Source organism: Anastrepha obliqua, chromosome 6 (assembly GCF_027943255.1).
Source record: "Anastrepha obliqua isolate idAnaObli1 chromosome 6, idAnaObli1_1.0, whole genome shotgun sequence".
NCBI classification, from domain to species: Eukaryota; Metazoa; Arthropoda; class Insecta; order Diptera; family Tephritidae; genus Anastrepha; species Anastrepha obliqua.
The window spans coordinates 14,528,607-14,541,260 of NC_072897.1; the positions used below are offsets into that span (position 1 = coordinate 14,528,607).

At 39.5% G+C, this 12,654-nt stretch overlaps 1 long non-coding RNA gene across 2 annotated transcripts; it reads right to left on the reverse strand.

Moving 5' to 3' along the window:
- Window positions 1–1,980: 1,980 nt before the first annotated feature.
- Window positions 1,981–5,323, reverse strand: LOC129250822 (uncharacterized). 2 transcript variants are annotated; one of them, XR_008582813.1, is made up of 4 exons: window positions 4,648–5,323; window positions 2,628–2,956; window positions 2,486–2,573; window positions 1,981–2,414 (listed from the first exon to the last, which is right to left on the reverse strand). It is a non-coding gene; the product is annotated as an uncharacterized LOC129250822 (long non-coding RNA). The 2 variants fall into 2 exon arrangements; XR_008582812.1 differs by having other exon boundaries at window positions 4,565–5,323.
- Window positions 5,324–12,654: the final 7,331 nt, after the last annotated feature.

Genomic DNA, 12,654 nt, shown 5'->3' on the forward strand with positions numbered 1-12,654 from the left:
TGTGACTATGAAACAACGATGGAAGAGAAAAAGGTAAAGGCATGTTCAATAACAACAATCAATTTCAGCGATATTCTTGACCGTTTTTCCAATTTACCAAGGGCTTTGAGAGTTTTATCATATATTATGAGATTATCTCAAAGAACCCACCCTAATACGAAGATTGCATTTCAAGCAAAGTCTTGCTTAATTTCACCTGATGAAATTAAAGCAACGACACAACGCTTAATCATAAACAGTCAAAAGCAATATTACGGTGGAGAATACGCGAAATTGAAACAAAAGAAAACAGTTGACACAAAAAGTGAGATATTGCCCCTTAATCCATTCCTCGACAAAGATGACATCATGAGGGCAGGCGGTCGTCTGGGCGCATCCCTCAACTTATCATATAACGAGCGTCATCCTATTATCCTTCCATACAATAGCAGGTTATCACGCCTTATAACCAAATTCATTCACGAAATATCACTGCATGGCGAAAATCAGCTGACGTTGCGTTTAATTCGAACGCAGTACTGGATTTCGCGAGTTAAAAATATGATCCGATCCATAATTCATAATTGTACGATCTGCACGATCTAGAAAAAGCGATCGCAAACCCAACTCATGGGAATCCTTCCTCAGGTACGCACCACCTTTTCGCGTGCTTTCACTAATACAGGTATAGATTTCGCAGGTCCATTTGACATCAAAAGCTTCCGCGGCAGAGGATGTCGCATTTCCAAAGGCTACGTCTGTCTATTTATCGGTTTCGCCACCAAAGCCATCCATTTAGAGGCCACCAATGACCTAAGTACCCCATCCTTTCTAGCAGCCTTCTCGAGATTCGTTGCTAGACGAGGATGTCCAAAAAATGTTTACTCCGACAATGGTACCAACTTTGTAGGAGCTTCACGATCTTTACGATCAGAATTTAAAGCGTTTATTGCGGATGCACGCAATAACACGCTTTCAAAATATGCCCACCAGGCATTAACATGGCACTTCATACCTGCAGCAGCCCCTCACATGGGCGGACTGTGGGAAGCAGGTGTGAAAAGCTTCAAAGCCCACTTCAAAAAGACAGCCTCTGGTGTGAAATACACTTTTGAGGAGTTTAATACCCTCTTATGCCGAATTGAGTCCTGTCTCAATTCGCGACCCTTGAGTCCCTCTTTCAATGAGCCATCCGATCTACATATAGCCTCTCACACCTGGTCACTTTCTGGTTGGGGGACACCTCCTAGCTCCGCCAGAAATAGAAACCAGCGAGAATCCTGCCTCAATTGTGAATCGGTGGCAGAAATTGAAAGCCCTCCATCAAACCTTTTGCAAACGATGGAAAAGGGAATTCCTCATCGAATTGCAAAAACGCACGAAGTGGAAACATCAAAAACCTAACATCAAGGTAGGGGACCTTGTCGTCATTAAAGAGGACAACCTACCACCAAATGAATGGAGAATGGGACGAGTAGTAAAACTACATCCTGGACCCGACAATTAAGTACGCGTAGTGGACATCACGACACAAAGGGGACAGGTGACTAGACCACTAGTCAAACTGGTCCTACTTCCACCTTACTCAGAAGAAATGGAAAAATCCACACCTACAACCTCAACGTAATATCTTCCAATACCTACCTAGTAGAAACAAATCTCACTTCGCGATTCTCCCTTTATTAGAAGGTGATTGACACCACCACACTGTTATACCCTTGCAAACCTAAGAAGCTACAACAACCCCTACAACCTACGAAGGATGCAATTGCATCGAAATTCTCAACAAATTTTTTAAATTTATTTTATTATATGTAGGAATATTTGGATTCACTGGTTTGATTTCCCATTATTTTAGAAATTCCCTACCTGAAGTTTGTTGTAGAAAATTAAAGTTGCTATGAAATGGACAAAAAATAGGTATTCTTAGTTTCATTTACAATTCTCTTATTTTCAAATAATATATTTTTATTTATAAAATTTACATTTTCACTACTCATCCACGCCGATATACATGACATAATTTATAATAACAAATCTTCAACATAAGTGTTGCAGTTTTAGGAGCAAAACAAAAAAAAACATAAAGCAATTTCATCTTATGTATACAGAACTTTCTTCCCCTTGCTTACCTTGTAAGCAAAAACTAACATGGAATAATTTCTATAATTCTTTCATAAAGCGCGTAAGTTAGCTCTAATTACTACGTACAATACAAATTCGTTTAAAGTAATTTTATTCTAATAATAGCTGTACGAAGAATGCACGAATCGTGTGCATTACATATCACAAAGTAAGCAAGAACCAACATGGATTAATTTTTTATAATATTTCTCCAATAGTGTTGTAGTAACTGAATGTTCAAATTTCGCATCTTTTCGTTGATTATCACAAACGCAGAATGTGTTGTAGTTAAATTATTTATTTAAAAATATCTGAAAAGGTTCAATATCATGAGATTGAAAGCGTATTCTCGGCGTGGATTTTATAGATCGAGTCTACTTACCACTCATCAGCTTTGCTTTGCCCAACATTCGTCCCACAAATTCGAACAGGCTTCTCTAGGTCACTTAAAGCTTAGATGACACAAACATCTAAAAAGGCACATTTTCACTTTCAAACTCACATTCAGGCCTTAACATATTTACCTCTTAGCAGCGGCAACGAGGTGATTAACGATATCCTTCCAGTTGGCGATATCCCAGATAGCTTCAACATGGGATGGTCGTAGCCACTTCAGTTTTTTCTGTGCTTCAGCAAACTGCTCCTTGGCAGCATTCAAGTTGTGCACATATGTTGATAATGCTTCTGATGGTGCAATTCCATGATTTCACGGCAGATGATTGGTTCCAAAGCGGCATAATCGCTTCGGCAAATCCTGCTTACAACGCACAGCCGCTTAGGGGCGTTTGAAGCAGTACGTGTCAATGCGAACATATTGAACAATTAGTTGATGTTGATTGCACAACAACGGAACCTATAACACACAGAATTAATGGCAAAACTTTCCTTTACTACCACGATATATTTGAATGGGGGGCGGAGGGGGAGGGGGCGTTTCACCACCCACCCCGCCCATTAGAAAGAGCAAGGTTACACCATTATAACTGTGAAAGTCTCAATCTCCTAGTGTCCTTATAGAACCCCCAGGGGAAGTTTAAAAATTAGGTTTTTTCCGACCGCATTTGCAGTTTGTACTGAAATACAGTTGAAGAGAAGAGTATACAGCAGTCGTCAACCCAGCAAGCATTTAACTTAGGTTTTATATTTCATAGCACTTATGAAAACGTTCTTTTATCGTAAAAGTTATGAGTGCCGATGGCGAAAATTTAGGCCAAAAATTTTCCGATTTTGCATTATTTCACTATTTATAAAATTTTTGTTTTTTGTAAAAATATTTGTTTTTGTAATATACATGTATATTTGAAATCAAAAAAGCGCCGCAGGCGAAAATTTGGACTAATAATCGCGCGATTTTTATTCCAAATTTTCAGTATTTGTAAAAATATTTTTTTTTTGTAATATATATGTATATTTGAAACTAAAAAAGCGCCGCAGGCAAAAATTTGGACTAAAAATCGGACTAAGTGCATGATGTTAGAAAAACTAGTAGTTTGCGTTACTTTACGCAAACTATTCCTGGAATGTCGAACCCATTTATAACATTCCTGTACGGTATTTTTGCTTGTGTTTTTAAAAAACCCTAATTTCCTTAATGGCTGACTTCGACCCATTTCCTTTTGACACGTGTAGACGGCGGGTCGGTTCCTTTTTTTTTTGCGTTCTCGACAAGACGTGTTTAAAAATAATTAAACGAGTGAATTCGTGACAAAAAAAACTTCGTAGTAATCGGACTTGACTTTCCTCTGCCCAAGGAAAAAACCGTCGCGCTAAGAAAAATTTCAGATCGAGCGTTATATCAGAAGTGTTAAGTGGTAATTTGTTGGCCTTTCGGTTTTGCGATTTTTATTCCAAATTTTCAGTATTTGTAAAAATATTTGTTTTTGTTATATATATTTGAAATCAAAAAAGCGCCCCTATAGATAATAAAAATAATAATAAAAGAATTGTTCCCTTTTGGTTGACTGGGTTTTTCTTATTTCGCTTTGTTCTTCCCTCTCTCATCGTTCGTTTGACGGTTCGCTCTTCAAATTTATTACAAACGGTTAGAAGAACATTTGTAATAATAGAATTTTAATAGAGTTTGGACTATTATTTAGTAAAAATAGCTTTAAATCGAATCTTAATGTAGTAAAGAATGTTTATAAGTCATTTTGTTACTTTTCTGTGTTTGTATTTAAGTGAAATAAGCGTCTGTAATAGGGCATTTTTTCAAGCTTATGCAAAAAAGATGCATTTTTAACGTTAAATATTGCTATTAATTCTTAATTGTAATTTATAAAAAGTAATATAAATCAAAAGGCTGATATAGTGACTACATTTGCGTGTTATAATATTTAAATTCGGTTCACGCACTTAGACATTATAAGCAAATATATCGTGGTAGAACAGGAAAGCACAGCCGAATTAATTATAAAATTCATTAAGCACTAATTATATACAATCATATATTTTAAAATCTTACCTTTATATTTTTGCGTGCAATTCGCCCACTTGTTGCTGTAGAATATTTTGCGAAATGTATGAAAAACAGAGTTGCATACTTACGAATATTCAGATCATAATGCTGCGCTCACACTATGATCACTACTTGAGGGCGGCGCTCGTTATTCTGCCAAATATCTTTTTATTGATGGTGTTGAAATTGCACAATTGCTAATTTTTGCTAAACTGAACATATTTGTATTTATATATTATTTTAAAGATTTAATTCTTTTTAGACTTTTTTCAATCACAAATGTTCAATATTCATATCTACATTACTAGTGCAAAGTTAAAAATTCACACTTTATAATAAACTCTCCTTTAATATAAATAAAAATTTAATCAAAATATCATATTTCGCCCGCGTTCAATGATGATCCAAATGCGAGAACCAAACGCAAATTCTGATGGCGCCCTTTCTTTACCGTGGTCCAAGGCTTACTTGTGTGTGGCCCATTCACTAAATTGCCGTCATTGGTAACGCGTACATGTGGACCTTTTACGCACTTTTTATCTAGCCTTTATTCACACGCAAAACCGAAAGGCCAACAAATTACCACTTAACACTTCTGATATAACGCTCGATCTGAAATTTTTCTTAGCGCGACGGTTTTTTCCTTGGGCAGAGGAAAGTCAAGTCCGATTACTACGAAGTTTTTTTGTCACGAATTCACTCGTTAAATTATTTTTAAACACGTCTTGTCGAGAACGCAAAAAAAAGGAACCGACCCGCCGTCTACACGTGTCAAAAGGAAATGGGTCGAAGTCAGCCATTAAGGAAATTAGGGTTTTTTAAAAACACAAGCAAAAATACCCTACAGGAATGTTATAAATGGGTTCGACATTCCAGGAATAGTTTGCGTAAAGTAACGCAAACTACTAGTTTTTCTAACATCATGCACTTATGTATGCAAATGCTACGAAAAATTATATCTATATATAATATATATATATAATTTTTTTTCTTTTGCTTATCATTTTGTTCTTATTATAGCCAAAATATAAGAAGAACAAAAAGAAAAAAAATATATATCACGTACATCACGGCAGGACACCTTGTACTTGGTTACGATCCACATACAGCCAAGGCACGATCCTCCTATGCGGCGAATATAAGAAAAACGATTAGTATGTACCCACCCCTCGCGGTGAACATATTAAAATAACATTAATTTGCGATTGTACCCAATTAGGTACATTTTTTTTGGGTGGCAGGGTGTCTCATAGGGCTATGAAAATTCCTCATAGCCAAATGATAAAAAAAAAAACAAAAACTAAAATGCGTAGTGCATATTTAGTTAACAAAAAGATATATGTATATTATTTTATTTTTGTCTTCTCCTTCGCTGTGATCAGCACAGACCAGCCAATGCACACTACACATGTTCGGTTTAAAAACAAAAAGCAAAAACAAAAACAAGAAAAGAAAATTAAATTCAAAATCCTTTTGTTTGTAAAAAACAAAACAAAGGACTGAGTCTAGAGCGGAAACTAGGCCTTTCCGTACCAACGTAGATAGGATATGGAGACTAGGCCTCTTCGACCCCAGCTACAGCACGAACGTCGGCGCGAGCGTGGAGCGGAAACTAGGCCTTTTCGACCACGCACGCGAACGACGTTGGTGCGCCAAGCAGAGCGGAAACTAGGCCTTTCCGCCTCAATGAAGATAGGGGATTAGAGACGAGGCCTCTGCGACCCCAGCTGCAGCATGAACGGTGGCGTGCGCGTGGATCGGAGGCCGGGCCTTTTCGACCACGTGTGCAAGCAACGACAACGCGCCAAAATAAAAGGACGGGCGACAATACACTGGCGCCTAGGCCTCGCCAGGTATCACGGCCCTAATATGATTTGTACATAACGAATCAATAAATTTTAATATAATAAATTTTACTTTTTTGTGTGCAATACATATTCACGTACATAAAATTTATCCTTACAGCGTTTTTCAGACGTCACCAGCAGCCTCAGATGTCTCACCGAACGTTGGCTGACACCTCCGTCCTAAAACAATGATTGCTTATCGCAAGGGGGCCGGCATGTTCAGGCCACACCCTAATATTTAATATAAATTTTTAGCCACCCTAATGGTAACTGCGCCTACCGTTCCGACTGTTGCTAACCACCGTTTCCAGTCGCTGCAACGTGAAGGCCGTTAACCCTGGCATTTCCCCGCCGAACAGTTAAAACGTTTACCGTGTGAAACGTTGTTCGGCGAGGTTACTTTCACTTCAATTTTAATTGTAACTTTCTCTGCGATTTTCGAATTCTTAGCATCAGGACGTGTTAGCCAACTAAAAGGTAATTTATTATTAATTATTAATTATACTTAATATAATAATACATACATAATAATACGTAAGCAACGTATTTCTATTACATATATATTTCTATGTATATATCTATTCTATGCATATATCTATGTATATACTGCAAATATAATACTAATGACTATATACTGACACGCCTTTGTGCTTTTTATTTTTCTAAAATATATCATCGGAGCGACCGTGGAGCCCCCACATTTCTAAACCGCCCATTGCGTCGCATTCCGATGATAAGATGCTACTTTAAGAGCATTACGGCCATTTTACGGTCCATTTAACAAGCCATCCCGTTTTGGGGTTATGTGAAGTCATTGGTCTACAGTAACAAGCCGGCGACGATTTGTGAGCTCAGAGCCAATATTGAACGCGAAATTGCTGGAATTTCGGCCGATTTATGCAAAAGCGTGGTCGAAAATTGGGTTCAACGATTGGACTTCGTAAAACGTGCACGCGGTGGTCATGCAAAAGAAATCGAATTTCATACTTAAATGTATATGTTCAAACTCGATAATACAAAAAAAATTAGTTAAAAAAGTCAAACCGTTTGTGTTTTATTCAAAAAAGTTCAAAAGTTGAAGCGCTCTTACTGAAAAACCCTATAGTTGGCGTGTTTTGCTTGAGCTTTACAAAATATTCGATTTTTATAGAAAAAATGCCTCGAAAAGACTTATCACTGAATGATCGTGGAAAGATCTTGCATCTCTACACAAAAGAGCAAAAATCTTATGTAGAGATAGCTAGGAATATGAGTAAAGCAAATCCACTATTCAGACAGTCATTGGGCGATTCAAATACGAAAGGCGCATTAAAAATAACACAAGATCCGGCCGGCTACCTGCACTTTCCGATCGTGACAGACGCACAATAATGCATCTGCTGGACAAGGATCCGTTTTGTAGCACAGTGCAGATTGCGTCATACCTATGTAGGTCGCAACATTGACAAGGAGGTGCACCCGGAAATAGTAAGTAGAGCGATAGAAACATATAATATAACTTTAGGTCCTACACTCCCCGCAAGAAGCCGCACGTAAATTTAATTAATAGGAGGAAGTGCTTAGAGTTTGTCAATGCGTATGTGGACAAACCAATTGACTTCTGGCGGAAGGTCATCATCTCAGATGAGTTACGGTACAATATTTTTGGCTCAGATGGGCGTCTTCGCGTATGGAGGAGACCAGGAGAAGCTCTAAATCCAAAAATTACCATAAAAACTGTAAAACACGGCGGTGGAGGCATTATGGTTTGGGGCTGCATAGCTGCAGCAGGAATCGGAAATTTGGAATTTATCGACGAAGTGATGGACTAATACGTGTATTTTTAAAATTTGAAAAAAAAAAATATGAAGAGCAGCGCCAAGAAATTGAGAATAGGTTCCGATTTCTATTTTCCGCAAGCCAACGACCCTAAACACAAAGCAATGAACACCAGGCTGTACCACGCTTACAACACTCCACACCTTTTGGAGACGCCACCACAGAGCCTGGATATCAATCCGATTGAACACGTGTAGGAAAAAAATAAGAAAGCACCACATAAGCAATAAAAATCTCCTGCGGGAGGCATTGCACCAAGAGTGGTGCGCAATGGACCCCAATTACATTGAAAAACTGGTGATGTCAACGACAAATCGCCTCAGAGAGGTGATTAAGATGAAGGGTTATACCACTAGATACTAAGTTAAAAGTTGTAATGAAAATAATGTTCCTTATAGTTAATAAGTTTATATTAGTTTGTAAGAATACGTAGACTTTTTTTGACGCAGATATTGAAGTTCCTTTTGTTTTTAATTAATAATATTACATTAAGTTTGGAACGTTACTATTTTTATTTAACTATTTAAAAGAAAATATATTGTTTTGTTAGCCTGCATCAAAGTTTTTTAAATTTAATAAAAAAAATTTGGCCAAATTACAGGGTGATTTGTGCAAATATATTATAACAAGAGTACGGTGACTTAAGTGGCACACTGTATATCCAAGGAAGTATTTTCCTCACTGTTAGAGCTCGATTCAAAATTGGACTTAAAAAACTCAGCAAAGAGATTAGCGACATCAGCAGGAGTAATAACAGCTTTGTCACAGAAGAAAAGAGCGGACGGAATATTCGAATCAGATTTCTTCGAATTTACTAAATTCTAAAACGTTTTTGGATTAGATTTCAAACTTTCTTCGAAGCTAAGAACGTTGTTTTGGTGTAAAAATGTATCCAAACAGACGAATTTCTTATTATAGTATAATAGTATAGTAGTAGGTCTAAAAATCTTGAAGCACTTAGAAACGTCAAGATGATGAAACAATGTATCCCAGTTACTGTTCAGAAAAAGATTATTCAGTTTCAAAAAATCACCTAATTTAAAATTAGATGATGCATATCTGATTTTATAATAGGTAAAACACAGTCAAGTATGAAAAAATGTACGTTTTTACTTAAAAATATCAAATCTAAAATGGGACCAAGTTTGTTGAGAAAACATTTAAATTTCATGATATCAATCCATAAAATACTATCGACTAAGGATATTTCACTAGAACTATTAACAAGGCGGCCGCTGTAGCCGAATGGGTTGGTGCGTGACTACCATTCGGAATTCAGAGAGAACGTAGGTGACGGACCAAAAAAAGAAAAAGAAAAGCTATTAGAAACAACTTTTTCTTCTTCTATATATATATATATCCTTTGGGGGAACCTGCTATCCCTATAGGGCGCGTCCCCAGGTGGTGGATAGGGGAACGTCTCCCAGATATGGAAGGTAGGAGAGTAGGTCTCCCGCGAATCACACAGGTCGAAGACGTAAACTTCGTTAAAAAAAACTCCCTCAATCCGAGGTGTGATGCGACCCGTGCCTATTGGGTGGGTTCGGCAGCCGGGGGACTAAATAAGGCTGCCTTCGTACGGAGCCCTCCTGATACCAGGCCGCTTCAGGTTGTAACGGTGGCCTTGCCATGGCATTGGGCGCTGCCATGGTCGACCGGATATTTCCCCTTTATCCTCTTTGGTCACCGCGCATGGCGGCATGCGCAGCTCCCTTGGCGGGGCAGGTGAACCAGATGAAATGTTGAAACAAACAGTTGAGGGCAAAGCTGTGGGCCACAGTACGCCAACAACTATAAATAAACCAACAACATCCGCTAAAGCCATGGGGCAAAAGCGTGCTAATAAAGGTCCCTCGAGGTATAAACTTTACCAGAGGTCTCTCGCTATCCTTGGCAGGATTCGAAAAAACGTGGCCGAAGGTAAAGTTCATCCCAAAGATGAGACCGACACGGCAAGATGTCAAAAGGTGGTTGATGAATACTTGGCATTCAAAGCCGCCAATAGGACAGAAGCCAAAGCTCGCATGACGAAACTGGGAAGGTAACAAAGAAGCACAAGATGTGGGATCAGGGTACAGTTGCCTCCAAACCTATCAAGCGATTTAGTGAGGTGGCACGGGACCATCTCCAATGGCATTGGCAGACGAAACCTCTAACTGCGGGAAACCAGTGCTTGACAAATGGAGAGATTGAGGCACGGTTGTCTCGCATAGTCGTTGACCATGTCATGGCGAACTCGGAGGGCCAAACACCAGGTTTCGACTCGGTGGAGGTAGTCCGCGGTTACCATTCTCACTGCATTTTCTGACAAACAAGATTGGTAAAATCCAGAACAGCTGGGAAGGCTTGAAACTCAAGCTAATTCCGGCTAGAGAGATTCCACGAATGCCGAGGGCTCGTATCTGGGTACCAAACATGAAGTTTGAAGCCAATCAACTAATCCCCTACCTTCAGGCGCATAATAGCTCGGTGCCGTTGACCGATTGGTCGATCATCAAAGCGGAGGTTCAGCAAAGGCACACCATGTCTTTCCTCCTCCTAATTATAGAAGAAAGTCTGCGACCACTGGAGAAAGTGGAAAACAAACTTCGGTTTGGCATTGGGAAGGCCCAGTGCCAACGAACTGCTGCCTGGCATGCAGCTATATGACACCGAGTCCGAAAAGGAAACCAATAAACATGGGTTTAGAGGTTGTTCAAATTAATCTTCAGCATTCACAGACTGTAACGGACAACCTAATCGTTCTCCTGACGGAGGAGGACGTGGACATCGCATTAATTCAGGAACCCTGGGTGTGGAGCACCGAGGTGAAGGGGTTCTCTGGAAAAAACTACAATATCTACTACAAACGGATAGAAGGTAATCCTAGAACATGTATTGTAGCTAAAAAACACTTAAACACATTTTTAATTCCATTGTATAGTTCACAGGATGTGACGGCTGTTGAGGTGGAAGCCACTGACGGAGCCAGAATGACACTTGTCTCTATATACATGGCACATGATAGACCAGACCACCTGAGGAGTCCCGTAAACTTGTGCAGAAAAACCTGAACAAAACCCTGGTTCTCGGTTGCGATGCCAATGCAAAGCATCCGAGGCAACGGAAGCTCCGAAACAAACGACCGGGGTGAGTCTCTTTATGGTTTCATAATTAACACTAATTTGTCGATATGTAACAGAGGTACACTCCCACTTTCACCTTTCCAAGTACGGAGTACTTCAGGGGATGGGAGGAAGTGATCGATGCTACTCTATTGTCTGAAAACAGCTCAGTAGGTTAGATAATTGGAGGGTTTCTAATAAATGGCCTTTTTCGGATCCAAGAACCCACTGGGAGAGGTTCAGAAACATAGTAAATAAAAGGATAGGAGAGATTCCCATCCACCAAATCACTCTCACCGAAAACCTTGAGAGAAGGGTCACAACACAGGAGAAGGCATTTAGTAGCGCCTACAAATCGTCCTGCCCCATAACATTTAACAAAAAATCCCATCCCCCTTGGTGGAGCAGTAAGCTCTCAAAACTAAGGGAAAAATCTAGATCAACGTTTAACTTCAGCTACTCGACAGGAAATTGGCAATTGTACAAAGAGAGTCGGAGACAGTACAAGAAGGCAATTAGGGCCGCCAAGAAAGAAAGCTGGAGTGAATTTTGTTCGTCAATCGAATCCACCAGGGATTCTGTCAGGCTTAGCCGTGTTCTGTCCAAAGATCATTCAATGGCTTCTTGGGTCAAGAAGCCTGAGGGTACTTGGGCAGCTACGACAGAAGAATCGCTAGAACTTCTGCTAAACACGCATTTCCCGGGGTGCAGCATCCACGAAAGTGGGAGGGGAAGTATGAAGCGGAGCCAATATAATCCACAGCATCTTGCAAAAGAAATAATTACAAAGGAGAAAGTTGGATGGGCAATTAAATCTTTTTCACCTTTTAAATCTCCGGGGCCACATAGGATCATTCCAAAGATGTTACAGGAAACCTTGGACTGTATCCTACCATGGCTAGAGGAAATGTTTAAAGCGTGTTTAAATCTAGGTCATATTCCGGATAGTTGGAAACTAGTCAAGGTCGTCTTCATTCCAAAAATAGGCAGGAGGGGACATGAATCAGCGAAGGACTATAGGCCAATCAGTCTTTCGTCTTTCCTGTTAAAAACTTTTGGATATATATCTTAGAAGCTCTTTGGAGAGCTCTCGTATATCTACTGCACAACATGCGTACCTTAAAGGCAAATCCACGGAGACAGCGCTTCACGAGGTAATCCGAACAATAGAGGGCCCTCTAGAGAACAAACGTTATACCATGGCGGCATTCTTGGATATAGAAGGCGCCTTTAACAATGTTAGTACAGATGCGATCCAACGGGCGTTGATAGACTTAGAGGTGGACAATTTCATCAGTAATTGGGTCATCTCTATGCTAGAAACCAG